This window comes from Petaurus breviceps, unplaced genomic scaffold (assembly GCF_028583685.1).
Source record: "Petaurus breviceps papuanus isolate PSGF00001 unplaced genomic scaffold, PetGlider_PUasm1.0 446, whole genome shotgun sequence".
Taxonomy (NCBI): domain Eukaryota; kingdom Metazoa; phylum Chordata; class Mammalia; order Diprotodontia; family Petauridae; genus Petaurus; species Petaurus breviceps.
In genome coordinates this window covers 2,595,643-2,621,223 of record NW_027186338.1, presented here as the reverse complement: position 1 = coordinate 2,621,223, position 25,581 = coordinate 2,595,643, and the positions used below count along the sequence as shown (strand labels likewise).

The 25,581-nt window shown below is 38.3% G+C and overlaps 1 long non-coding RNA gene across 1 annotated transcript; it reads right to left on the bottom strand.

The window, feature by feature from the left end:
• Positions 1 to 2,417: 2,417 nt before the first annotated feature.
• On the bottom strand, positions 2,418 to 25,581 carry LOC138171459 (uncharacterized). The gene is made up of 3 exons (XR_011170890.1): positions 25,447 to 25,581; positions 5,690 to 5,884; positions 2,418 to 2,659 (listed from the first exon to the last, which is right to left on the bottom strand). It is a non-coding gene; the product is annotated as an uncharacterized lncRNA (long non-coding RNA).

Here is a 25,581-nt window from a genome sequence, read left to right as displayed (position 1 = left end):
TTCTTCTTCTTCTTCTTCTTCTTCTTCTTCTTCTTCTTCTTCTTCTTCTTCTTCTTCTTCTCTCTCTCATTCTTTTTTTTTGCATGATAGGTGGAATACTTATTTCATATTATTTGGGGGAAATGCATTTTTAAAAATCCAATTCTCATTTCATGTGCTGATTTTAGGCTTTCTCAAATTTCTTTTCTTCATATTTATTATTGCATTTCTATAAACACAGTTATTGTATTTTCTAAATCTGTTGCTCCTTCGTGACTTTACAAATCCTCATATAGAGGATAGAACAGTATGAATAGTTTATTTTATTATATTCAGTCTTGAAATATAAATAAAACATCAAAACAGCTTGTAAATAAAATAACAGAATGATAAATATATTTTCATTTATAATGTGTTGTTTTTTTCATAAAGATATTTTTTCAGTATGACGTGATGTTGGATTTAAAAAAAAATCAGTATAAACTAGAAAAAAAGATCCCTAATATCTTTCTCCTTAAGATTTTGATCTGCCTCTCATAGGGTCTAAGAACAGAGGTATAACAAGTTACTTGCCTAAGAGGCAATTTTAATTTGATTTCATTCTTGGCCACTGACTCACTGGTGGCTCCATTCATTTAGAACCAGTGCATGATTCCCTCCAACTGCCATATAAAATCCAGTGGGGATCCATGAAGGAAGATTACACAGAAGAAATGGCACATCTATTACTGGGACTGTGGCAGCTGCCTCAATCACAGGGCAGGGCACAGAGAGCTTATAACAGCAGGAAGGAAAGATGAGATCGCCAGACATTGTTGGAGTAGAGAGTCTTATGGCACAGAGTCCTATAAACACCTGCTTCATGTCTACACCTAGGACTATGATCTCAGCAATAACTCAGTGCACACTGAAGCTGGGCTGGTACAGATAACCAGTGAAGGGTAAGGTGCTGGTGCCAGTCTCTTGTCTCTGCGTTGCCTGCACCATGATCTGGAGAGACAGAGCTGGGCTTCCACCCTCAGCCTTTGGAAACCAGAGCAGTGTCACCTGGTGATTTGTTTACCTGAAGGATACAGGCCTTGGACACCCAGGAGCTAAGCTGGGTCATAGCCACAGCCAGAGGCTCAAGGTCTTCATGTGGCCTCCATCGTATGGCATGTAATCTGCCTGAGGTCTGGGGCTGTTTCATTACTGAATATAGGAGCTGGACAGGGTCTCAAAATTCATTTAGTTCAACCCCTACATGAAAGGAGTCCCTGTCATACTGTATCCCCAAAATTGTCTTCTGGACCTTACTTGAAGATATCCAAGGAAGGGGAATCCACCACCTTTCTAGTTTTGGACAGCTCTCTGGCTGGGAAGAATTTCCTGAAGTCAAGCCTCTAAAATGCACCCCCATTACTTCTGGTTCTTCCCTTCGTGGCCAAAGATACTAAAGGTCCCTCCTCTACATCACAACCCTTTAAAGACTTGAAGAGAGTTATCACATCTCCTTTAAGTCTTTTTCTTCTCCAGGCTAAGTACATGCTTGCTTCCTTTAGTGGCTTCTCATATGTTAAGGACTCAATGCTTTTCACTGTCCTGAGTGCTCTCCTTTGAATTTGTCCAGGGTCACATAGCTAAAAAGTAACAGAGGCTAGATTTGAACTTAGGTGTTCTGAGTTCAATTTCAGCTTATCTTACAGATGAGGAAACTGAGGCAAACAGGGTTAAGTGGCTTGCCCAGGGTCACACGGCTAGTCACTGTCTGTGGCCAGATTTGAACTCCGGTCTTTCTGATTCCAGGCCTGGCACTCTTTCTACTGCACCACTTAACTCCAATACCACTACCAAGTCTGTATTCCAAAGAGATCAAAGAAAAAGGAAAAGGACCTATTTGTACAAAAAATATTTATAGCAGTTCTTTTTGTGGTGACAAAGAAGTGGAAATTGAGGGAATGTCCATCAATTGAGGAATGAGTAAACAAGTTATAATATATAATTGTGACAAGGATATTACTGTGTGGGACAGGCAGGTGGCGAAGTGAATAGAGCAGCAGCCCTGGAGTCAGGAGGATCAGAGTTCAAATCCGGCCTCAGACACTTAACACTTACTAGCCATGTGAGCTTGGGCAAGTCACTTAACCCCAATTGCCCTGCCTTCCCCCCTGCAAAACAAAACAAAAAGAATATTATTGTGCTAATAAGAAATGGTGAGCAGGATGTTTTCAGAAAAACCTGGGAAGAATTCTATGAACTCATGCAAAGTGAAGTGAGTAGAACCAGGAGAACATTGTACATAGTAACAGCAGTATTGTAAGAATGATCAAGACTTAGTTACTGTGATCAAGAGAGTGACCCAAGACAATTCCAAAGGACCCATGATGAACAAATGCTATCTACGAGAACCTATGAACTCTGAGTACAGATTGAAACATACTTTAATTTTCTTTATGTTAGAAAGAGCAGAATGTTTTTTTTAAAGATTATTAATTCCATTTTGGACATATTGAGTTTGAGATATATACAGGTTATCCATCTGAAGATGTCTAATAGATAATTTTCTCCAGATTTATTCAGTAGCATGTGAGTAGGAGAAGAAGCAGTTGATGGTGGAAGTAATTCAAGGCTGATACTGAGCAGGGCAGAATTTAAATGCAGGTCTTCTTGAAGGAAGAGGTCAAGGAAAACTCTTGGACCCCTACAAGTATCATGATAAAAATATGTAATAAAGAGAAAATGAGGCACACATTTCTGAGCAAGATCAATTTATTAGCAAAGCTACCAATTTCCAATAAATGGCATCTAAGTCTCCTCAGCAGTCAGGGATGCATCTCAAAGGTCAAGTAACTTTTCTGCAGTTGGTTATATAAGATACCAGCGAAACCAACTAAAATAAGACTGTGATTAGTCTGACACTGAGATAGAAAGTGGGCTTACATTTGACTTGATTTGAGGGATTTCCAGAACCTATGGCAACAGAAAAACCATAAAGCAGGCTGACCTACTTTGGAAAGTCTCCTGAATCTTTGTGTGATCAGGCCATATGTGATCCATAAGAATAGGGAAGTTAAAGTCTTATAAACTCTAGCACCGAGGCTTGTACAATCAAATCTAAGCATTGATTCCAGTGATTAGAGAAAATTCTCAATCAATAATTAACAAATGACACAAAAAAGTGATATGTCAATTTTCAATTTCATATAAGCATCTCTGAACAAATAATTTTGACAGAAGCTACTGATTATACCTATCTCTTCAGGAACTGAAAGTATTAAGTAAGTATCACTATTTTATTAATATGAATAATATTATAGTTATATAATTACATAATAGTAATATTAATAACATTACTATTTTTAAATAAATAAATAATACTAAAGTATTAAATATCACTATTTATAGCATTTGTATGACTGCTATTTGGAGTGAATCTTGTGTGTAAAAATGAGGATGTTATAATGAGAATAGTTCTAAAAAAAATCTGCTCTTTTTTCAACTTTCCCTCCCTCCCTATGCCTGTCTAGTAATAAAGAGTTGTTTATTGTTTTATTTATATTTTATCTGGAGTACATTATTAAGGTACTCTATTCACTTCTTTTTCCTAAATATGCATTCTGATTTTGCCTCAAGCATAAAGAGATCATGGATTAGCTAAACATACCTTTAAATTAGGGCTCAGAGTCAAGATTCTGCCTGAATGTTAGGAATTTTTCTAACTAGGGGTTCTGAGCTATTGTGATTGGACTATTAATTGATATAAACTTCATAAAACAGTAGCAGAGAAATCATGGGCACCCCATATTACTCCTGGGGCTAAAATGCAAGCTAAGGAAGTGGTTAATTAAATCTCTGTGGTGAAGGGAATAGGGAAAAGGCTCTGGCCTAAGAAGAAAATTGTCCTAAATCACCCTCCCATGGAGGAAATAGGCTCTGCCTGAGAAATATTCAGCTCTGTCTTATTCAGCAGGAATTGAGGAAGCAGAGAGGGTAGGGGACCACCTGGCCAACTTTATATGCCACAACATCTTATGATATTACACGTGGCAGCTCATTGAGCATTCTTTTTTGCCTTTATTTTGTTCTCAGGAGTTAAAACCATATGTTAGTTAAATTTTTTTTGTTTCTTTTACATATGATTTTCTACATTATCATTGCTAATTTGTATTGTTGAAGTTTGAGGCAAAATTGTTTGATCAGTTAGTAAATTGCTTTTTAGTGACTGGTTAAATATTGGCTCAATATTGTGAAGACAGGAGAATTGTTCAGTCTTGTCTGGCTGACCCCATTTGGGGTTTTCTTGGCAAACATACTGGAGTGGTTTGCCATTTCCTTCTCCAGCTCATTTTATAAATGAGGAAACTAAGGTAAATAGGGTCAAGTGACTTGCCCAGGGTCACACAGATAGGAAGTGTCTGAAGCCAGATTTAAATTCATGAAGATAAGTCTTTCTGATTCTAAGCCCAGTTCTCTACCCATTGAACCACCTAGCTACCCCAAATGCTGTCTACTTATGAATATTACTATTTATAGCATTTGTATGACTGCTATTTGGGGTGGATCCTGTGTGTAAAAATGAGGATGTTATAATAGACTTTAAAGGCAAAATATAAGGATTAGGTATTATAGGATACTCTATGCCAGGACAAGACCAAGAGATTCTATGAAGGATGGGCTCTATAAATTGTCAGACTCATCTGCAAAATTTAGAGAGAAGATAGCCCTGGGAAATAGGCTTACAGTTCCTTATTTCTTGCCGCCAGAATCAGACTGTTCATGTGAGGATTCCATCAAGAAAGACTTTACTTATGCCCAGACATCAAGCAAGGTGAGTTTCCTTAGATCAGATGGTGTTGTGCCAGTGGGGAGGAGGCCTAAAGCTGGGTCTATTATATTGGAAATAGTTAACCAGAATTTCACAGAAGACCTATGCCCTGGGGAGAAAGAGACAGAGAGAGACAGAGAAAAGAGAGAGACAGAGAGAGACAGAGAGAGACAGAGAGGGAGAGAGGGGGGGGGGGGAGAGAGAGAGAGAGAGAAGGAGAGGGAGAGAGAGAGATACAGAGAATCACCCACCAACTGCAGGCAAGATTGAAATTGGTTGTTCATCATTCATCAGTGGTTATTCTTCATTCTCAAAGAGGACCAAAATGGCATCACTATGCTAAAGTCAAGTTTCAATGTGTCTGGCTGGCTGATCAGACCAATACGAGCTCAGAATGCTCTACCACAGATCGGCACAAATAGTCCATCTGAACATTTGGGATGGATTCTCTAAATTTGCACATCTCATGTTTCTTGCAGGTCTATGAATTTTGCTTAAAAATATAAATAGTTATATAACCATTTCAGTATGATTAGTTTCTTTCACAAACTATTTTATGTATTTAAAAACATTAAGAATAATGTTCTCAGAAGAGAAGTCTTTACCAGACTTCCCAAGAGGTTCATCACATAAAAATGGTTAAGAACCCTCACTCTGGAAGAAAATGGCCAAAAGCTTTCAGTAGATAAGCATGAGTCTTACAAAGTTTCTGTCAGATATGTGGGTCATAGGGTTGATCATAACAAGGCATGAATACTTATCCGGACTAGATAGACCAATAGACAGATTGATTGATCAATCAATAGCTATAAAGAAAGAACCATTTATTAGGCACCTGTGTGTGTAAGGCACTGTGCTAAGTACCGGGAGTGTAAATGTAAGTTAAAAAAATCAAACAATTCTTACCTTCAAGGAGCTTACATTCTGATGAGGGAAAACAACACATTAAAGTAGGGGGATTAGTGGTCAGAAGTTCAGAGTGAGAAACTGAGGCCAGAGGAGTGAACATGGCTGACTTGGGCACTTCTTCAATGGAGAGTCCAAGGAGGAACTCATCATTCAGAGGAGGTAGCAGGGGCATCTTCCAGGGTGAGAAGCCTCCTGGGAAAGAGGTAAGAGAGAAGAGATTCTGAATGAATCATGCCCAGAGAACTTTTGAGAACTAAGGATTTTGCTAGAATTTGGGGGGTTATCATTCCAAGTTTGAATAGCTTCATTCAAGCACATATGACTGAAAAAGACAGAAACAGAAGGACCAGAAATATAGACATGAACTTGTCTGTTGAAAGCTTTAGGAACAGTCCTGTACTAAGAGAATAATGGTCATGTGGAGCCGGTGATGAAACCGAAAATTTGTTAGCAGAGGTCTGAGCAGCAGCAATACTCATTACTTATAAACAAGCTGTAGTTTCTGTGGTCACTGAGAAATCCAAAGACCATGTGTATGGAGTTAATGTGCAGATTTTTTTTGTTCAGCTGTTTCCATCATGTCTGACTCTCTTTGTGACTCATATGGGGTTTTCTTGGCACAGATACTGGAGTGGTTTTCCATTTACTTCTCCAGTTCATTTTACAGATGAGGCAAACAGGGTTGAGTGACTTGCCTAGAGTCATATAGCTCGTGAGGGTTTGAGGTTGGATTTGAACTCAGGAAGAGAAGTCTTCCTGACTACAGTCCCAGTGCTCTAACCACTACACCATCTAGCTGCTATTTACAAATACAGTCTGACAAAAATCCACAGAGATTCTGAATAGAGCTAAGGTGGATGCTGTTTTTCCAGATGGATGGCAGTGCTAACCAACTATAAATTTAGTATACATGATTAGCCAGGAGAGACTCCCTTTGCAGAAGGCCATGGGGCACCCAGACCAGGACAACACCTGAAGAAGGAATAAAAGCAGGTAATGGTCAAGGAGCTGGATTGCAAACAATTGACGTCACAGCTGAAGCTTGGGACCTCCACCAGGGAGCATGCCAGCAGCCTGTGTGAACCTCATTTCATTGAACCAGTCTTCTTTATCTCTCCTGTCTGTAGGTCACTACACGAAGTAATACAAGCCAGTAAGTGAAGGGGTGATGGCAAAGGTCTCGAGGGCCAATCTCAAATGAGATTTACTTTTGAGACAATGGTAGAGATTGGAGAGAAGAGAGAAGAGTACCAGACCGTAATTTGTCCCACATGTGGTACCAGAAAGTACCTGGTGCTTCCTAGGGCATGTTGCCATCTGGCCACCAAAGCTCTTTGGCCATGGTGGCTTTGGACATAGTATTCAAGAAAGGATTCTAGAGCTAATAAGAAATTGGTTTCATTGGCCTATGGTAGCAGCAGATGTCAGCTACAGGTATGAGGCTTGTGCTTGGTGTGTACAAAGAAAAATATTACCAATGCATGCTGCATATTTACATTACAGTACATCTTTAAAATGTCTGTATTGAATTTTCGTCTGTAAGGAAATAGCAAGTACACATCTATATTGGTAATAACTAATCACTTTATAAGGTATGCTCCAAATCAGGAGCAAGAAAGTTTCCCTGGTTGCCAAAGTATTGTGCAAGAGAAAGTGCTTTGTTTTTTAAAAAATTCTGAACCAGGTGGCGCAGTGAATAGAGCACTGGCCCTGGAGTCAGGACCTGAGTTCAAATCTGGCCTCAGACACTTAACACAAAACTAGCCATGTGACCTTGGGCAAGTCACTTAACCCCAATTGCCCTCCAAAAAGCCCCCTCCCAAAATTATGAACCTCTAAAAGAGCATCATGCCCCGATGGAGAACCTGTGACTTCGAGGTCACATGTGTCCCTCTAGGTCCTCAAGTGCAGCCCTTTGACTGAATCCAAACTTCACAGAACAAATCCCTTTAATAAAAAGATTTGTTCTGTTAAACTTGGACTCAGTCAAAGGGTCACACCCGAGGACCTAGAAGGGCACATGTGGCCTCAAGGCCACAGGCTCCCTACCCCTGCCCTAGACTATCAATATTTACTGTGTGGTAGACAGTGAACCCTAGCCTAACATTCCTCTTGAAGAAAGCAAAGGAGAAATGGTCTTGCTATGGCTATCTTAGATGCCACCTGCCTCTTTCCTGGAGGTCATTGGTGGTGTAACAATGCTCATCTCCTACTCTCCACAAAGGCAGAAATCAAAGACTCCCTTGGAGACAGGATGGGGTAGATCTCAGATTAGCTATTTCTCCAGGTCACACACGGGCTAGCTGGTCTGTATTAGATGTTCCATCCACACAGCTTTCCACATTTATGCATTTATATGTACGCATTTACTGATAGGAATGCCTGACCTAAAAATTTTGGAGGCCACTATTCTAGGATATCAAGATCCTTTGAAATACTCAGTCTGTCATCTGATATATAAGCTCCCTGATAAATGTGTCTATAAGTTTTATGAGCATACCAGCTAAGTTTAACATCGACAAAAATACTAAATAGTATGGAGCTAAGTATAGATCACTGGGGTGCTGACCCCCTGCCACACTGACATTGAGCCATTAACAACCACCCTTTGAGTCTGACCATCTGACTGATTCTCAATCCATCTAGGATTTTTATCGTTTAGTTCATGTCTCTCCATCTTCACAAGAATAGTGTGAAATACTTCATCAAAAGCTTTGCTAAAATCTACATAAACTATTTCCATAGCATTAATTTAGTAATCATGTCAAAAAGAAAATGAGTTAAATCTAGCCTGACCTGTCGTTGATGAAGCCCTGCTGGCTCTTTATAATCATTGCTCCCCTTTCTCGAGGTGTGCCAATAATCTCTTTCATGGCCATTTCTAGAGTTTTCCCAAAAATTAAAGTCTAATTCACTGGCTTATCGTTTCAGTACTATTCTCTTTCCTTTTTGGAAAATCCAGATATTTATTCTTCCCCAGTATTGTGGTACCTCTCCTGTTCTCCATGAGTTTTCAAATATAACTGACGGTGTTTAAACAATATCTGCCGTTTTTTTATTTTGGTACCTGAGGTTATAACTCATCTGGGCCAGGTGACTTGAATTCATCAAGGGTAGGAAAGGTTGTCTTATTATCTTGTAACTTATTTTGGGTATCAACTCCCTGTTACCATTTTTTTCTTGTTTTTCTCCTTTGCAGAGAAAAAATATCAGTAAAATAAGAACTGGGCACCTTTGCCTTCTCTCTGCTGTTATTTATTATTGTCCCATCAATACATAGAGAAAAGGCTCTATCCATTTTATTGTCATTCTTTTTTTCCCCAGAACAGCTAAACAAATTCTTTTTTCTTTTCCTTAGCTTCCCTCACCAGCTTGAAAATTCATTATGTGCTGTAGCCTCCTGTCCCTATTTTTTACACAACCATGATATTCATTCTCTGCATTTTGGTTTTGCTTTCATCTTCTGTGCATTTCTTTTTTAATATATTAATTGTTGGTAAGTTCCTTGCCAGTCTTTTCAAACAAATCACATTTTTTTCTGTATTGAAAATTTTCCCCTTGTGTCTGCAGAATTTTATTCTTTTTTTATGTTGCCTTTTTTTTTGGCGGGGGGAAGGCAAAGTAATTGGGATTAAGTGACTTGTCCAAGGTCACACAGCTAGTAAGTGTTAAGTGTCTGAGGCTGGCTTTGAACTCAGGTCTTCCTGACTCCAGGGCCAGTGCTCTATTTACTGCACTACCTAGCTGCCCCCAGAATTTTATTCTTAAGCATCATCCATCTATCCTGGACTAACTTCCCTGTAACATTTTAATCCTTTGGGGTCCTACCTCTCTTTCCGCTGAACCCTGTGAAATTTGCTTCCCATAAACCTAGGATACATGTCAGACTATGCTGGAATTTCTTCTCATTTAATACAAACAGTAGGATGGAATAGTCACTTCCCTTTAGGATTTTGTCATTTCTACTCAAGCAACTAGTTTTTCCCCTTTAGTGAGAATCACATCAAGAATAAAATTTCTACTTCTTGGTTCCTCCACTGTAGAGAACTTTCAGAAGCCCCTCGGCTTTGCTAATGAAATGTTCCCTTCCCCTATAGTGTTACCTGAAAGGTTACAGGGTAGACAAGCAGGAGGATGTATTACGGAGGACGTTTTAGGGTCCCTTGAGGTATATTCATTCCCCTGTCCTATACAGTACCTGCAAGGTTACAGGGCGATAAGCAAGAGGGCGTGTAATCTTTTTTTGTTTATGCCTCCAGATATGGTTCTAGAATATTGCCCTAATAAATAGCTAACCTTAAGCAAGGGTAAATAGTGAACAGGATTAAGGGAGGGTCCTTCTACATTGTCTGCATTCTTTTGGGGCGCCTTAGAGGGAGGATCTTTCTACACTGTCTACATTCTTTTGGGGTGTCTACATTCTCTTGGGGGGGCATAAAATCCCTGTGAACTCCTTGCATCTTTGGCTCTGTATGAAATGGTCCTGTAATAAACAGACTATTGATTATACCCCCGTCTCGTTATTCTCACTGCTCGCTAGCCCACCAACTTCGCTGGTCAAAATATTCCACTTTTGTAGTATAAGCCAAGGCCCAAAGTTTAATTGGTATGGGATTCTCTTCTCATTGGAGGAAATCATTGCCCTGTGCTGACTTGGGGTTTGGGGTAGATTTGGGGAACATGGGAGACATCCAGGCTTTTCAGGCTCTTCTGGCTTCCAGATCCAAGAGAGATTGTGGATGATGCTGACCTCACTTCAAGTTGCTGAAGGGAGAAAAAGACTGTGGGAAGAAACCAACATGGGAAGACCTTGCAGTCTTCATAATGTCTCTATCCCCAGCTTGCTGCACTGGAGACTTTGGATAAGATCTGAGACTCTCTTGGTTCAGCTGAGTTATTTTGCCCCCAGGGGGCAAGGTTTTTTTCCATTCTATATTAACTAGTATATGTGCTTATGTGTATACTTTCTCTCATTTCTGTGTGTAAAGTCTCAGTGACCCCATGTTTTAATCTTGTTCGACCTCTCAGTCCATGAACAGCCAACTTGCAGGAAATGACAGTGCACCTGCTCATTAATTCCATCTCCCTATGATATTGTAATGTGGAAGATGCTGAGATGGTGTCGTTCCCATCTCATTATTATATGCACCAATCAAAATACTTTAAAATACTTTTATCCAAGGAGATCAGGGCATGTTTTCCCTGTAAATGGGAGAGGCACTTTAAGAGAATTAACAGGACCCTCCAGCAGGACAAGGTCTCTGTCAGAAAGAGACATCCATCAATTATCAAAAGGGGAGGAAGGCCATGAGGAATCAGCCACCATGTGGAGCCCCTCCTCCATCTTTGCCTTGGCAAGTGCAATTGCCAGGAACATCAAACTCAGCTGCTGATGGTATTAAACAGGGATTTCCTTTCACTGACTTTTGGTTAGACTTTTGATAGGACATAAAGAGAATTGTGCAATTCTTTCTTTCTCTCTGCCTTCATAACCCTAGCAAGGGTGGAAACTGTAGATATAAAGACAGATAAGAAAAGGAAAGATATTTTCTTTCTTTCTTTTTCTCCTGGTTTGTAGAAATTTGTGGCATTATGAACTAATTAGACTCTAAAATTTGAAACTCACGTAATATTGTTACTGTAATCTTCCAAATTACGGTTTAAAGATTTTCCTAATTGCTAAAACATCTTTGTGGAAGGTTTTGATTCCATTGAGATAAAAAGGATTTGAAAAAATTTTAGAGAAATGCCTGTTAGCAATTTCAGACAGAAAGTATTTTATCAGGTTATAATGTTTACCAAACATTTTATATGTATAATATTACAACATATAATATAAATATATAACATTTCTTAGAAGCAAATTAGCAGCACAAAATTATCTGAGTATAAGGAACTAGCATTCTGTCCTTGAAGGACCATTAAAAGTGCATGTCCCAATCCTTAGGGCCTCGGGCTCCAAAAGGAGAGGAATAAGAATGTGAGACAAACCACCATGAATCTTTGAAAGTAAGCTAATTGATAGCAATGTTGGACTCTAAAATTTGAAGTGTTGGCAGCTTATGGCCCTTGTGAAGATGGATATTTTGAATGCTACCATTAGTTATTGTAAATTCAGATTTGATTTGGTTGAAGTTTGTTTCGAAACTAAATTATATTGTGGTTTCATTTAAAGCAAGATGTGTTCTCCTATTAGGATACTTGTGGTAAATCAGAATTTGATGCAAAGTACATTTGATATTTGTCACTAAGACAATTTACTTGGAAACTGCAGGGATCAGAAAAACTTGAGTACATATTCAGTCACAGACATTTACTGACTGTGTGAACCTGAGCAAGTCACTTTACCTATTTGCCTCAGTTTCCTCATCTGTAAAATGAGATAATAATTGCACCTACCTCCCAGAGTTATTGATGAGATAATGATTATAATGGGCTTACCATGGTGCCTGGTGTATGGAAAGTACTATATAAATGTTAGCAATTATTAATTTTTTATTAAATGTAAGTACTCTATGGTGGGTTTTGAATGTGATTCATACAGAATGCCAAATTGATAGATGGTGCTTTTCTGTATAAGAGGATTTGGAACTGTATTCAGATGAATTGATGATATTTGGTTGGCAAAAAATATAAGTTTTGTGTTATGCTTTAAAAATCCATAATATTGTTTATGTTATTTCTAGGCTTCTAATTTTTCTTATATTGCAAAATTTGGGAAATCATTGTGTAAGAAATGCTATTTACTTGAAAAATGATTCCCAGAAAGTTTTGTAATTATATCATTAAGAAGTAATTTCCCTTCTAATCTGGGTATTATTAGATTATGAATTGAGCTGTTAAAGAATATAGTCACAATGTTTGAAAACTGTTAAATATTTAATTGGGTATATTTTGCTTTAAAATGGGTAATAAGAACTTACTGTTTGGGTAAAATAATGGCAAAGGTCTCTTAAGTTGTCTTTATGTGAAGTTCTTAGGACTTTCTATTGGGCACAAGATCCTTACGTGTTGACAGCATGTTGGAAAATGCTAAATAGTGAAATTTGAAAACTAGGACTGCTCCCAGTTGAAGTGGGGGGACTTACAAGTTTGCTTTTGGAAAAGAGTGAGTTTCATCTGAGATTGTTTGGTCATCATTTCTAAAAATTATTAGATTGGTATCTGTTAATAAATAAATAGTATGTATTGAAGTTACATATTTGTACCAACTTAATAACAATAGACCTTAGATTCAAAAATTGTGTTTTGTCTTAATGGTTAATAAGCAGTACAGATTAGAAGCTTATTGTAGTCAGTGTTTTTCTATGGCTTTGAGTCAACTATCACGTATTCACTCTATGTATGAAATTGCAGAACATGATTATTCTTAATCTGTAAATGAAGAGTAAATAAGATGTTCTTATTTGAACTCATTGTTAACTGTTACTGCAACATGATAAAAAGAATAATAACCTGTCCTTAAGCTGTGATTAATTGAATTTTGCTCTTTGAGGTAAAAATTTCTTGGGATTATAATTTGATATTATTCTAAGTTCTGATTTCAGGCATAATTGCATTATCATTAAGCCAACAGTCCGAGAGGGGATTCTAGAAAGATGGCAGAGGAGGTCAGAAAATCCCAAGTTCTCCAGATTTCGTATACAAACAAGACAAAATAGTTGCTCAGGGTGAAGGTAGAGCAGAAAAAGTGAACAAGAGTTGGGGCAGAGCAGTGGTCCACAGCAGTGAGACGACTGGAGAAGACTGGAGAAAGACCCCAAAAGGAAGGTTTAGTCTGAGTGAAGTACAAACATCGCCTGGCTATAGGGGCAGAGGGGTTAGGAGGTAGCCTCAGACTGACACAGAAATTCTCACCTCACAGACAGTGTGGGGGTCAGACATCTGAGCAGGGGAAGATTGAAGGACCCTCTGCTGTCTGCCAAGGGACACCAGGCCCAGGTGGGCTGCAGCTGAAGGTGAGAGGGAACCAGCACACACTGGTGAGTACAGCACAAAAGAAAAAAGGATGCTGCCAGCTGTGGGCACTTACAGGAGAGCTGAGTTCTTAGTTTTGGTCCAAGGCCAGAGGGGAGAACTGAAGGTTACAGCTAATGGAGGTGCTCAGGGAGTAAGAGCATTTCTAGCATAGTGTGCCTGGGGTCCCTAGCTGTGTTTTGGAGGGGAAAAGAAGTGCCAAGGTTGGACCCTAGACAAAGCTAAAAAATAACAGTAAGAAGGACCTGAGTCCAGAAGCACCATCTCTAACATCCAAGGACTAAGGTGATTATAATGACAAGATGCTAAAATTAAAAATAAAAAATTTTTAAATGAGCAAACAAAGGAGAAAGAACCCAACCATAGACAACTAACTACTATGGGAATAGAAAAGACTGGAGTTCCTTTTCAGAAGAGGATATGGAAGCAAAAAAAGCCTCTCATACCCCATGTCAAATGGTCACCCACCCAAAAAGAGATATTGGAAGAACTTTAAAAGTAAAATAAGGGAGATTGAGAAAAATAGAAACAAATCAAGGAAACCAAAAAAATTCCAAAAGAAAGTCAGCTAGCTGGAAAAAGGAGATCCAGAGTCTTAAGGAAGAAAACAACTCCTTGAAAACTAGAATTGGGCAAGGAGAAGCAAATAGCATTATAAGAGACCAAGAAATAATAAAAAAAATAAAAAGAATAAAAAAAATAGATGAGAAGGTGAAATATCTCATAAGAAAAACAACTGATCTGGAAAACAGATCAAGAAGAGAAAACTTAGGAATAATTGGATTACCTGAAAGTTATGATCAGAAAAAGAATCTTGTTATAATAATATAGAAATAGTTAAAGAAAATTGCCCTGAAGTTTTAGAACAAGAGGAGAAAGTAGAAATAGAAAAAAATCTACTGTTCACCACCTGAAAGAGATCCTAGGATTAAAACCTACAGGAATATCATAGCCAAATTCCAAAACTGCCAGGTTAAGGAGAAAATATTATAAGCAACAAGAAAAAAATTCAAATATTGCAGAGTCACAATTAGAATTACATAAGACCTAGCAGTTGCTATACTAAAAGACACCAGATCTGAGAACACTATATATCAAAGAGCAAAAGAACTGGAGTTGCAGCCAAAGATAACTTACCCAACAAAGTTAAGTATAATATTGAATGAAAAAAAAAGATATTCAATGAATTGATAGACTTCCAGGATTTTATTGCAAAAAGACCAGAATTTAATAGAAAGTTTGACATAGAAGATCCAAGAGAAATATAGGGTAAGACATCAATTACAAAGGATTCAATAAGGACAAACTATTTACTTTTTATGTGTGGAAATATAAACTGTATGCTTAAGATTGTCATTAGTAATTGGGTAGTTCAAAAGAAAGACTGGGAAAGAACTGAGGACGATGTGGTGATTCTAAAAACCAAAATTGTGTAGGAAAAGGTGAAAAGAACAATTATCTCATACAAATGAGGTGTGAAAGGGGCAGCTAGGTGGCACAGTGAATAGAGCACAGGCCCTGGAGTCAGGAGGACCTGAGTTTAAATTCGGCCTCAGACACTTAACACAAAACTAGCCATGTGACCTTGGGCAAATCACTGAACCCCAATTGCCCTGCCCACCCCCAACAAATAAGCAAATGAGATGTGAGAGGAAGAACTGATACAGAGGAATCAGGTGAGGATGGAAGGCTACTAGCACTGGAACCCTCCTCTCATCAGATCTGGGTTAAAGAGAAAACAACATATACATCTGGAAGGGTATAAAAGTCTTCTACATGTATAAAAGAAATAAGAGGGTGAGGGAACATAATAAGGGGTATTGTAGAAGGGTGTGTAAATTAAGATTTTGGAGAATGGGGGAAGAAGAAAAAGAAGGGATCCTTAGAGGAGAAGGTAGAACAAGGAACAGGAGGGTAAAGGGAGATGATAAGGGAGAGATTCTTTAAAAGGAATAGGGTGATAGTGGTTAAAAAATAAACTAGAGGAGGGATAGGGTAAAAAGAGAGGCTGAGGACAATAATGAGGAAAAATGGGGTGGAAAGAAATACACAAATACTTGTGTAATTATAACTTTAAATGTGAATGGCATGAATTCACCCATAAAACAGAAATGGGTAGCAGAATGGATTAAAAAATGAGAATCTGACAATATGCTTCTTAGAAGAAACATGATTTTAAAATGAGAGATACACTTGGAGTTAAAATAAATAAAGGGCTAGAGTAGAATGTATTATACCTCAGCAGAGGTAGCAATTATAATACCAGACAAAGTCAAAGCTAAAATAGATTTAATTAAAAGAGATAAACAGGGGGCAGAGTCAAGATGGCGGAGTAGAAGCATGACCTCCCAGCGGCTCTGGCTTCCACCTTCCCCAATCAACGTAAAAAGGGGACTCTGAACAAACTTTGGAGCTGCAGAACCCACAAAATGACACAGAGAAGCTAACCTCCTGCTGAGGACAGCCCAGCAGGCAGGCAGGAATCAGCCAGTACAGCTGAGCCCAGGGCGGGTCTGACCAGCCACACTGGAGGGACTCCAGATCAGCAGCAGCTGCAGCTGTTTCCAGAATAATCAACACATAGATGTGAAGGACAAAGCGAGAGGTCAGTGCAGTCTGGACTTTGGGACCCAGTAAGTGGGAGTGTGTGGCTTTTGCCCCTGGGGCTAGACGCTGCTAAGAAGCCCAGCACAGCCAGCCAGCGCCATGTGGTGGCTTCAGCTCATGGCCTGCAGAGTGTAGGGGGACCAAGTGACCAGTCTGAGGGGTAATCGCTCTTGCTTTAACCTACTTGGATCTGTATTGAAGTCTAGGTTGGAGGTCCTGGGGTGTGTGTCCAGCTTGCCAGAGCGTGTGGAGGCCTCAGAGAGGGCACCCATCTAATACCTCCAGCAGCTGAGAAAACTCCAGCGTTTGGGATGAAAGCTCCCCTGTCTGGTGGCAGAGTCCTACTGTGACAAAAAGCCCAGTGTCAAGTGACCAGGCAAAGGAAACAAAGCAGACAGAAGATTCCAACATTAGACTCCTATTTTGGGGACAAAAAGGAGCAAAGCATGGAACAGGAGGAAGACAGTGAAGTCAGAACTCCTGCACCAAAAGCTTCTAAGGAAAATACAAGCTGCTTACAGGCCATAGAGGACCTTAAGAAGCAGATAAGAGAAGTGGAGGAAAAACTGGGAAGAGAAATGAGAACGATGCAAGAAAATTACACCTTTTTCTCTGTGGTACATGGCACCTTTACAAAGATTAATCATATATTAGGGCACAAAAATTTTATAGTTGAAAGCAGAAATATCAAACACTTCCTTTACAGAGCACAATGCAATAAAAATTATATTTAATAAGGGACCATGGAAATAGAAAAAACTAATTGGAGACTAAACAACTTAATTTTAAAGAACGTATGGGTTAAAAAACAAAATAATAGAAATAATTAGTAATTTCTTTAGAGAAAATGACAATAATGAAACAACATATCAAAAACTATGGGATACAGCAAAAGCAGTAATCAGAGGAAAATGTTTATCTCTAAGTGCTTGTATCAATAAAAAAGAGAAACATCAGCCCAATTTACTGGATATGCAGTGTAAAAAACCCCCTAGAATTAAACTAATTAAATGTTAAATTGGAAATCCTAGAAATTAAAGGTGAAATTAATATAATGAATATAAGAAAACCATTGAATTAATAAATAAAACTAAGAGTTGATATTACAAAAGAAATCAATAAAATTAATAAACCATTGGTTAATATGATTTTTAAAAGAGAGAAGAAAACTAAATTACTAGTACCAAAAATGAAAAGGGTGAGTATATCACCAAAGAAGATAAAATTGAAGCAATTATAAGGAGTTATTTTGCCCAATTATATGCCAATAAATTTAACAACTTAAGTGAAATGGAAGAATATTTATAAAAATATAAACTGCCCAGATTAGCAGAAGAGGAAATAAACTATCTAAATAAACCTATTTTAGAAAAATAAATTGAACACATCACAAATGAGCTTCCTAAGAAAAAAAGCAACAGGACCAGATGGATTTACAAGTGAATTTTATCAAACATTTAAAGACCAACTAATTGCAAAATTAAATAAGTTATCTGGAATAATAGGCAAAGAACGGGTCCTACCAAACTCCTTTTATGAAACAAATATGTTACTGTTACCTAAACCAGGAAAAATGAAAAATGAGAAAGAAAATTATAGACTAATTCCATTAGTGAATATGGATGCAAAAATCCTAAATAAAATATTAGTCAAAAGATCTTAACAGGATCTTACAAGAATTACACATTAGGACCAAGTGGGATTCATGCCAGAAAGGCAGGGATGGTTTAATATAAGGAAAACTATTAACATAATTGATTATATCAATAATAAAAGTAACAAAAATCATGATGATATCAATAGATGCAGAAAAAGCATTTGATAAAGTACAACACTCATTTCTATTAAAAACACTTGAAAGTATAGGCATAAATGGACTTTTTCTTTTTCTTTTTGGAGGGGCAATTGGGGTTAAGTGACTTGCCTAAGGTCACACAGGTAGTAAGTGTTAAGTGTCTGAGGCTGGATTTGAACTCAGACCCTCCTGACTCCAGGGCCAGTGCTCTATTCACTGTGCCACCTAGTCATTCTGGAATTTTTCTCAAACTGATAAAAAAAACATTTACCTACAATCACTAGCAAGCATTTTTTGTAAAGGGGACAAGCTAGAACTTCCCAGTATGATCAGGTGTGAAACAAGGATGTCTACTGTCACCAATATTATTTAATATTGATTATATTGGAAGTCCTAGCAATAGCAATAAGAGAAGAAAAACAAATGGAATCAGAATAGAGAGTGAGTTAATAAAACTATTTCTTTTTGTAAATGATATGATGATATATTTAGAAAGTCCTGAATATTCACTAAAATGTCAATAAAAATAATTAATAATCTCGGCAAAGTAGCAGAATACAAAGTAAACCCACATTAATCATCAGCATTACTACATATTACCAACAGGATCCTGCAGGAAGAGATAGCTAGAGATACCTCATTTAAAATAACTCTAGATAGTATAAAATACCTGGGAATACAACTACCAAAACAAACCTAGGATCTATATGAACAAAGCCATAAAAAACTTGTACACAAATAAAATCAGATTTAAATAAATGGAGAAATATTAATTGTTTATGGGTAGGCAGGACCAATATAATAAAAATGACAATTTTACCAAAATTAATCTATATATTCAATCCCATCCCAATTAAACTACAAAACAAGTTTTATTTTATGGAGCTAGAAAAACATAATAACAAAATCCATTTGGAAAACAAAAGGTGAAGAATACCAAAGAAACTAATGGAAAAATATGTAAAGGAAGGAGGTTTAACAGTACCAGATCTTAAAATACATTATAATGTTGTAATCATCAAAACTATCTGATACTGGCTAAGAAATAGAAAGGTAGATCAGTGGAACAGAGTAGATGTACAATGTATAGCAGCAAACAAATATAGTTACCTTGACAAGTGTCAAGACTTGAGTTTTAGGGATAAGAATTCACTATATGGTAAAAAAAAAAAAAGTTGTTGGGAAAGCTGGAAAGCCATCAGACAGAAATTGGGCATAGACCAATATCTTACACCATTTACCATGATAAGGTCAAAATGGATCCATCACCTAGATATAAAGGAAGATACTACAAGAAAATTTGAATAACATGGAACATATTACCTATCAGACTTATGGATAGGTGAACAATTTATCAACAAACCAGAGATAGTGTTGTGAGATGTAAAATGGATAATTTTGATTACATTAAATTAAAAAGGTTTTATACAAGTAAAAAAAAAGTAGCCAAAATCAGAAGGAAATCAGAAAATTGGGGAAAAAAAATTTTATAGACAGTTCCTAAGATAAGGGTTTCATATCTCAAATATATAAAGAACTTTGTCAAATCTATAAGAATACTAGTCATTCTCCAATTGAGAAATGGTCAAAGGAGATGAACAGGCAGTTCTCCAATGAAGCAATTAAAACAATTTATAGTCATATGAAAAATGCTCTAAATCATTATTGATTAGAGAAATGAAAATTAAAACAACCTTGAGATATTTTACACCTATCAAATTGGCTAAAATGATAGAAGGGGAAAGTGACAAATGTTGGAGGGGAGGTGGAAAAATTGGGACATTAACTTATTTTTGGTGACTCTGTGAGTTAATTCAACTTTTGTGGAAAGAGATTTGGAATCATGTCCAAAGAGTTATTAAACTGCCTCCGCTACATCCTTTGACCCAGCCATACCACTATTAGGTCTATTTCCCAAGAGGATTTGAGAAAATAGAAAAGAATCTACATTTCTAAAGTAGTTATAACAGCTCTCTTTGTAGTGACAAAGAACTGGAAATTGCAAGGATGCCTGTCAACTGAGGAATGGCTAAATAAATTGTGGTATATGCTCATAATGGAATTTTACTCTGCTATAAGAAAAGATGAGCTCAGGGTGGCTAGGTGGCTCAGTGAGTAAGAACACTAGTCCCGGAGTTAGGAGGATCCGGCATCAGTTCCAGCCTCAGATACTTAACACCCACACAAAATAAATGGCCATGTAACCTTGGGCAAGTTATTAACCCCAATTGCTTTAAAAATAATAATAATAAAAAATAAAAAGAAAATAAAAAAAGAAAAGATGAGCTCAATGATTTTAGAAAAGCACAGAAAAATTTCTATGAAATAATGAAAAGAGAAATGAGCAGAACCAAGAGAACATTGTATACAGTAACATCAGTATTGTTTTAAGAACATCTTTAACCAACCAAGTCATTCTGATTATTATAAATACACAAATTAACCTCAAAGATCCTAAAAGGGAAGATGCAATTTGAATCTAGAAAGGAATATTGATGTGGTGTAGTAAATGATGAGATGATTGATTTAGAAAAACATGGAAAGGCTTGGAATTATGAAGGAAGATGCTATCCACCTTCAGAGAAACAAATAATAGGAGTAAATAAGCATAGGACACTCTTACATACATGTAAATGAGTGTATATATGTATATGTTTATAGATATCTGTGTATATGTATATTATATATATCCACATTTAATTGTAGCCTTCTTTAGACTGTGGGGGGGAAGGAGAGGGAAAAATGAAGTAAAAAGTGCACAGCAGAGGATAAAAAAAGCCAAGAAGGAAGCAAAGCTGGTCAGCTTTGAAAACAATGTGTAGTATTTATTATATAGGTTTTCTGGTAATGGAAATTTATTGTTTTATATTGAATCCTCTCTTATGGTTTGATGTGTACATGGCAATGTTTTTTTTTCTTTTTTTCATTTTGTATTTAAACGTAAAATTTAAAAATTTACAAAAAATATTAAACCAGGAATATACCATTCAAGAGAATCTATTGGCTGCCCAAAGGAAGTGTGATCTGTGAACTGCTATAGGTGAATGTCTTTGTCTGGCAAAATTGAGGGGACAGCCCTGTGTAGGTCAAGGTAGGATCCTCTTGACTTGATTTCCCCATCATGCTAGTTCCTTTCTAAACAGGAATATTTTCCACCTGGTTAATTCTGAATTTGGCTATGATATCCTACAAATAATGAGGAACTTTTCTGTATGGTTGGCAGTTAACTATGGAATTATCACAAACCTTAAGAATGAAGACATTTTAAGAATATTGGGCAGAAAAATGAAAGGATTGGAAGAAGGTACACTTTGGGCCAAGGATATCAATGCAGGGGAGACAGTTCAGGAAGCTTTTCTAATCCTACCTGAGAATTTTGACCTCAGAGATATACTTGAGGAATTGCCAGTAGGGAATTAGTTATTCCTGAGAATTTCATATCTGTTCATCCTCTGAGGATAAGGGCTTGCTTAAAGAACTGGGAACCCTATTAACCAAAGGAAGCATTTCTCCAGAGAGACTGAATGTCACAATTAAATCCAGGGACTCTATTTTGTCTACAAGTAAGGCATAGGCTTACCCTTTGTGGAAGACAAATACCATAGGCCCTAAATTGCCACTTTTTCTGGACGTGAACTGTGACCCAGGAGAACAATCCTGGGAGACTTGGATCAGACAGGCAAGAGAGGGCCTGGGTTTGAGTCAGACAAAATGGTAAGACTGAAAGACAATCTAAAGGGGGGGGGATCTTCAAGGACAGTGTAGAGACTTGAGCTGAGCTATTTGAGGGGGAATGGATCCAAAGATCCCCATGCTATTTTTGTCTCTTATACTATGCAGAAAAAGGCAAAGCCTATTGAGTTCCTCCTCATGGTGTGTAAAGACTAATACAGAGAGACCCTGTGAACCCTGAGAATGGGAAAAATTACATTGCAGAGGCTGTCCCAGGGTTTGGTATATGACACTCATGCATCTGAGGGTGTTGGGTCTATGCAGACACAGAAACCATTGCCCAAAAGGGCCGAGGTATTTCTGAGCATCAAGGATCAATATAATCCACAGGGCTTAGCCTCAGCAGACTCTGGGCCTTCTCAAGTATGGGCTACAGGAGCCAAGCAGGAAAACATCATGACCAGTGGTGAGTGACAGTCACAGAACCTGAGACTATCAGGTAGGAGATGGAACAGAGTGTAAGCCTATTCTCTTTCGAGAGGTAGAGGACCAAGGAGGGCATGAAAGCTTGATATGAGACCACCTCTGACAGGTAATCATCAGAATAAGAGATCCACCTTGTTATAATTGTGGATTAGATGGCCATATTCATAATGGAAGTACTGGCAAAGAGAATGCAGCCTTTGTGAAGAAGAGGTTAAAATCTTCTGATTCAGCTTCAGGAAACTGGAGCTGGGTTAGGGAAGGAGCTCACATGGGTCCTCAAGGACCATGTCCTCATCATTGATTCTTACTGGTCTCTTCCACCTTAACTCATAGGAACCTGAGTAGAGGAGATTATAAAAATGAAGAATGCTGTTCTGAAAAGTGAATCTCATTTGACCTTCCTTTTCCAAGCTTTTTTATGATAGGTATTTCGATGAAATACCTTTAAAGCCTAATACAGCAATCACTGGTTTGAGAGATAAAGACTGTCCATAGCTAGCATGGCAGCTAGGTGGCGCAGTGGGTAGAGTATCTGGAGTCTGAAAGATTCATCTTCCCGAGTTCAATTCTGATCTCGGACACTTACTAACATACGACCCTAGGTAAGTCACTTGACCCTGTTTGCCTCAGATTCCTTGTCTGTAAAATGAGCTGAAGATGGAAATGGCAAGTCACTCTAGTATCTTTGCCAAGAAAACCCCAAATGGGGTCATGGAGAGTTGGACATGACTGAGAACAACAGAAATTGATGCTCATTGGTTAAATTGATGTTGGAATTCTAATTACTGAGGCACTCAATGATATTGGGGAGATTATTATTGGTGAGTAACATTGAGGAGAATGCAATGGAATGGACACTCGAGCTGATTGTGTTTAGGGAATCGCGAGAACCCTGACAGGGGAGATGAAGCTAGTTGTACTCTGAGAACCCTACCTGTCAGCACAGACATTTGAGTCATGTTGTTCAGGACTGCCCAACTCTCCGTGACCCCGTATAGGTCTTTCTTGGCAAGGACACTGGAGTGGTTTGCCATTTGCTTCTCCAATGGATTAAGACAGAGGACAGATGGAGCATTCCTAGCCTGAGGGACAGTCAGAGTACTTCACAAAGATAGGAGATGGAGTGGGAGAAAGAGGCCAGTGTCCCTGAGTTGTAGAGTGTGTGGAGGGGAATCGAGTAGAAAGACTGAAAGGTGTCAGGTCATGAAGAGCCCTAAATGCCAATCAGAAGACTCAATTTGATCCTAGAGGTAATAGGGAACCACTGAAGTTCACTGAGGTGGGATGGTGTGATGAGACCAGACCTAGATTTCAGAAAAAAAATCACTGTGATGAAGTGACTTGTGTAGGGTCACATAGTGGTGGAGATGGGATTCAAAGCCAATTCTCCTGAGTTTGGTCTAGTATCCTTTCCATTATGTCATATAACCTTGTAATTGTACATTTTTATTTACCTAAGTAGTTAAAGAAGCATTGAAGGTCAGAGCTGGAGGGGACCTTATTCATTCTTGAGTCTAAACCTTTCCTTTAAAAATGAGGAAGGTATAACCTAGGGACTTACTAAGGTTGTGTAATTGGCATTACAGTTGGGATTCAGATCAGGAAGGTAGAGGCTGGCACCCAGAGTTACCCAGTCAGGACAAAATGCAGCCATCATATAGCAGACAGGTGATGAGGGTTTTTCAGAGACCATTTATTATCATGGGTGCTGGAAGCATTTGGTTATGTCAATTGAAAAAAAGAAAAAGAAAGGCAAGATGCCCAAGAAAAAAGGGAATCCTGAAGGGTCATTTTGGGTCTTGGGGGTACAAGAAAATGATGCTTGTGAATTCAGTCAAAGACGGTGGGATTAAGAGGGAAAGTACTTCAGAAGGTTCTAGTTTGGACTGAGGAGATTACAAATGCCTTTAGGTTGTCAGGGAGGACAATTTTGGCTTAAATTTTGTGTTGGAAAGACAAGAATATCGAACACATTCTATTGTTTCTAAACTTGTCTAACAGCTTTGGGCTTACATAAACCAGGTCCAATTTGGGGGCAGCCCTGAGAGAGCCAAGAGTTCTTTGTTTTTTGTTTTTTTTCTTTTTGGAGGGCAATTGGGATTAAGTGACTTGCCCAAAGTCACATGGCTAGTAAGTGTGTCAAGTGTCTGAGGCTGAATTTGAACACAGGTCCTCCTGACTCCAGGGCCAGTGCTCTATTCATTGCACCACCTAGCCGCCCCTAGCCAAGAGTTCTTTGGCTCATTATGCACCAAGTCAGAATATATTCTGGGAAAATCAACCAATGTCATTCATGTCTAGGTCTCCACAAAAATGAGCAAAAGAGAACCCTAGTTCCTATATAAGCATTCAAGGTAACAATGGTATTGAGTAGAGGATAGCTTTTATTTTACCCCACAGAGGATGACTATTGATAATCAGCATAATTCTCTTTCCTCTCTGGTGAGTCCTACAGGGTACCCACAGTCTTTCCCCAGACTTGTAGTCACACTGTGTCATTTGGAATCCTCCTCCAGGAAGTACATTTTAGGGCTGCTAGTCACTCAGATGAGTGTCTATTATTTACTGCCTTCCTCCCCCACCTCTGCCTAAGCATCTCTGAACCCTGGACTCCCCTGGAAGGCAACTGGGTTGTTTGGCAATCAATTCCTTTGTTATTTTACCTGCACTGTATGAATTTCTTTCTTTCTTTTTGTTTGTTTTACCTGGCCTGTAAATTAATTGGTATAAGAAACAACCCAATGAGGAAAACTTCTTCTACAATGTGTGTCAACACCTTCTCTGCAAATTATAGCCTTTGAAAATTGCTGATAGCATTGAGAAGTTAAATAACTTGTTCAGAGTCATATAAGGCAACTCCCAAGGTTGGCAAGGTACAGGGAGTCCCTGATCAGGTTACACTTAACCCTTTCAGCTCTGTGCCTCCCTGTTATTCTGATTGGTGACTATTTCATAGTCCCCTCTCTCTAGGGAGCCACAGCCAGGCTTCACCTCACACTGTGGCCAACTTTTCATCCTCTGTCTCGAGTATAGATGGAGTATTTATTAAGCACCAAGTCCTGGGGGATCCAAATACAAGCAACAAAACTGTTCTTTCCTTCAAGAAGATTGAGTTCCAATTGGGGAAGAGAGAATATAAAGGAGAACTGAAAGGAGAAGAGACAACCCTTCCCTCGCCTTGTAATAATAATAATAATAACTAGCATTTATCCAGCACCTACTATGTGCTGGCTTATGACTTGTGCTTGAGACTTCCACCTCCTTCTGCACCTGTCTGACTTATGAAGCGGAGAGAGGAGAAAATCTTCTGTCTGGTCATGCCTTCCATCTTCTGCTGCATCTGTCCCTTGAA